This window comes from Peromyscus leucopus, chromosome 5, assembly GCF_004664715.2.
Source record: "Peromyscus leucopus breed LL Stock chromosome 5, UCI_PerLeu_2.1, whole genome shotgun sequence".
Classification (NCBI taxonomy): domain Eukaryota; kingdom Metazoa; phylum Chordata; class Mammalia; order Rodentia; family Cricetidae; genus Peromyscus; species Peromyscus leucopus.
This window is the reverse complement of record NC_051067.1, coordinates 109,098,056-109,102,243: the sequence shown is the minus strand read 5'-3', so window position 1 is coordinate 109,102,243 and position 4,188 is coordinate 109,098,056. Positions and strand designations below refer to the sequence as shown.

Below are 4,188 nucleotides of genomic sequence, written 5' to 3'. Positions count from 1 at the left end.
TAAGAGATCTTACTTACTACTCCAGCAAAGGACCCAGGTTCGGATTCTAGAATCTGTATGGTAGCTCACACCTGTTTATAACTCCAGTTCCAGGTATTCCAGCACCCTATTCTAGCCTCTTCAGGCACCAGCATGCATATGGTGAAATGCAGACAAAACACCATATGCATGAAATAAATATATGTTTTGTTGTTGTTGGGTTTTTTGTTTGTTTGTTTGTTTTTGTTTTTGTTTTTCCAGACAAAGTTTCTCTGCATAGCCCTGGCTGTCCTGGAACTCACTCTGTAGACCAGGCTGGCCTCAAACTCAGAAATCTGCCTGCCTTTGCCTCCTGAGTGCTGAGATTAAAGGTGTGTGCCACTCTGCCCAGCTAATCTTTTTTTTTTTTTAAGCAAAAACAGCATAAATGTATTGACCTCATCTGCCATAAAACTGGAAGTAATTTAATATAAACCAAAAGGAAACTCAGATGTTGCCTTTCTGAGTTGATGCTTGAGTACAAAGTCTAGTTGCCAGTAACAAAATCTGAAGTTCAAGGAGACAGGGGTTAATTTGATGTCGTCTGTAGTCAAATTGCAGGGCAGATCTGTAGATCTGCTCCATCCTCTCCAGGCAGCTTCTCCTGTGGAGTAAGAGATGAACAAAGGCGCTTTGAACTTGAATCCTCACGACTTCAAACCCAAAGGCGGGGAGCAGGGAGAAGAGCAAGATTCTCTCCCACTAAAAGGAAAAGAATACTAGGGAAGAATTCTGATTGGCTTGGCTTACTTTCTTACCTGTTTCTGGACCAATCAGGGGTCTGTTCTAAAACAAAAAAAGAAATAAGTGTAGGCCCAAACCATAGCCCTCAATAGCTTTCTGTGGATTTAATGTCCTGCAGGGCTCTGGAAGATGCGGAATTCATGTCTGCCATCTTGTTTTGGGAAACCAACTGCAGTGAATGGGATTGCTTACTCAGTGTATACATGGCATATTACACACTAGTCATATGCATAAATAACCCTCTCACTCTTCCCCCTTCCTTTAAGGGGGCTTATTAATTTGGTGCTGTTTCACTAATGCAGAAACTAAGTAGTTGAGCCATGCAAATGTTTACCCAAGTAGCAGACCTGGGCTGTGAACCCAAGCAATCCAGCCAGTAGTCACACACAGTCATATGATGGCTATCTAAGGGAGCTGTATAGGAAAGACCAGAAAGGAATTGTATGAACGCCTGCATGCTGGTAGTATTCAAAGGTGTGGCCGCTAATGGCACGGCTCTCCATCTGTGAGCGTGGGTGGGGGACTGGGCGAGAGGGCCCCAGATTCCTGCCATGCTTGCTGCCTGCACTGGGGAAACCTACCTTTGATCTGCCCCGGGAGCCACTGGGCACACACGGCGCTATCTGTTTATCTAGCCCTCTGCCGGGCACCTTGGCTCTGACTCTGCGGCTCTGTTTTTACCTGTCCCCAGGTCCGTGTCCAGTGACCCAAGTCCTGGATCAGGAATCAGAAAAAGCATGTTCTGATGTTTGGTTTGTGTTCGTGGTCCAGACGCTGTCCCTAACAGAACACAAAGAGCAGTTTGTTTGTTGATTGTCTGTGTTTAAGGGAGTTGGATTCAATTGAAAAAACATGTTGTGAGTTTTTACTCAGAGCCTGCCTATGTGGCCTGGGACATGGCAATAAATGAGAAGCAGATTTGGACTTAATTTTTTAAAAATACTATCTAATAAATTAAAATCAATCTTTACCTCTAAATTGTTCTGCTCTGGGCTAGGCAGAAGCTTTCTTCATGGTCTGGGGTCCTGTCAGCTTCTAGAACTTCTCCAACTCCTCCTGCAGAACGAAGCCAGCCTAAGAGCTCTAGAACGCTACTTGGATGGCGTCTGAAATGTTCCATCCTTCTGTCCCCCAAGTCTGGCGCAAAGAAGCCATGTGCCTCCACCACGCCTGAGAGAATAGACCTGCTCCCTGCATTGCTCAACTGGAGGAGTTCAAGCTGTCCTTGTTCGCTTGTGGTGCTGGGGATGAATGCAGGACTTCTCACACACTGGACGAGCACCCTGCCCACTGAGCCCCATCCCACTCTGGCCCACAGCTCTTTGTAGGCTTGGGCAGCAATGTTTTCCCTCCTAACTTGTCTCCTAAGCACAGCTGATGGTGAGGATCCAGGAGTATCCATCCAGAGGCTGAATGAAGTCAATCGGCTGCTTTTATTTTCTTCAAGTTTTGTGTGTGTGCACATCCAAGCACATGTGTGCACGTGCGTGTGGATGCCGGAGGGCAATGCACAGTGTCTTTCTCAGTCGTTCTCTACTTTATTTTTGAGACGCCTCTCTCACTGAACCTGAGGCTCACTCATTCAGGTAGATAGGCTGGCCAGCGAGCTCCCTGCTCCTCCAGGATTAGGCACACACCATCACATCTGGCTTTTTACATGGCTACTGGGCATCCAAATTCTGGTTCTCATACTTGAATGGCAAGTACTTTACTGGCCAAACCATTTCCCAGTCCCCTTTTGTTATTTTGAAATAAGGTTTTTAAAAAATGATTAATATTTAGTCTTCACTATATAGCCTTGGCTAACCTTGAATTCTCTATGTAGACCAGGCTGGCCTCAATTTATAGAGACCCACCTGCCTCTGTCTCCCAAATGCTGGGATTAAAGGCATGTGCCACCATGCTCAGCTAAAAAATATTTTTTAAACTGGACAGTAGTGGCACACAACTTTAATCCCAGCACTTGGGAGGCAGAGGCAAGTGGATCTCTGAGTTCAAGGCCAGACTGGTCTACAGAGCGAGTTCCAGGACAGCCAGACCTCTTACACAGAGAAACCCTGTCTTGAAAAAAACAACAACAAATATTTAGAGGAGTAATTGGCTCACTGTAGGCTCACCCACTTTTGCCTACAGCACCAGTGACTTCATAAAGCCCAAGGTGCTAATGGTCATTAACGCTTGGACCTTGCCTTTAGAGTTAATGTAGGGATCTGTGTGGAGGTCACAAAAATATGGACTCAGTAGCAGATCATAAGGCTAAAAAGAAATTTTTTAAAAATATTTTTTATGTGTATGTGAGCAAAGTGCCTGAGGTGACCAGAAGAAAATATTGCTCCTCTGGAACTAGAGTTACAGACAGTTGTGAGCTGCCATGTGGGTGCTGGGAACTGAACCTTCGTCCTTCTGGAAGAACAGCCAGGGCTCTTCCCTGCTGAGCCATCGCTCCAGTCTCTTAATATAGAGTCTGAAGAGGTAGTTGTGTCTGACCTGGTAGTGGCTATGCAGCCTATGCTGCTCTTGACCTCAGAAATCCTCCTGCCTCATCCTCTTGAGTGCTAAGAGTATAGACATGTACCACCACACCAGGCAGAGTCTTCATTCTTAAAACTCTGGGCTCCAGAGAGTAAATGAGGACAGTTGGCCCTAGTGTGGGGATGTTACGGCCTTCAGATGTCAATCCTATTCAGATGAAATCCTACTCAGAGAAGGAAGCCTATAAAGAGAAAGAAAGCAGAGGTAAGAGATTAGCCATGAGGCACGGCTGGGAGAGAGGAAGAAAGGTGATGTTGATATTTGCCATGTTGAACCCCCTTGCATCCTCCTTGAATCCCACTTCCTACACTGGATGTCTTGGCTTCCTCTCAGGAAAACTCCCAATTCACTTGAGCAAGTTTGACAAGGCCTTGGCTTTTGCAGCCTCAGTTACTAAAATATTCAGCTCTTTCACCCACGTCATGATTATCACAGCAACTACAACAAAGGGCACCTTATTTCACCTCTCCCCAGTAGATGGTGAGGTCCTTTAAAGTAATATCTGTCCTTCTACTGTCCCTTTCCCCAAGTTGTTAGCATATAATCTGTGTGTCACAAAGACTTACTGAGTGCTGGGGACCCTGAACGCCCAGTGGGAGGTAGTGTGTGGAAGTCCTGTAAGACCTTGGGTTCAAGACGCAATACACACACACACACACACACACACACACACACACACACACACACACAAATAAAAAAATAAAAAAATAAATAAAAATAAAAAATAAAAATAAAAAAAGAATGTTTATCTCCACTAAATTTCTTGGCCTGGCTTCCCAACCTTTGCCGATCTGGCTCAATCTCTAACCTCATTTCCCACGACTCCTCACTACACACCCTCCATTGTGGTTAAACCAGTCTCGACGAGACATCAGCTCATTTCTCTGGGCCTTT

General features: G+C 45.4%; 1 long non-coding RNA gene across 1 annotated transcript; it reads right to left on the bottom strand.

Annotated features, from left to right (window-relative positions):
• Positions 1-422: 422 nt before the first annotated feature.
• Positions 423-806, bottom strand: LOC119087965. Its single transcript, XR_005091512.1, has 2 exons — positions 777-806; positions 423-622 (listed from the first exon to the last, which is right to left on the bottom strand). It is a non-coding gene; the product is annotated as an uncharacterized LOC119087965 (long non-coding RNA).
• Positions 807-4,188: the final 3,382 nt, after the last annotated feature.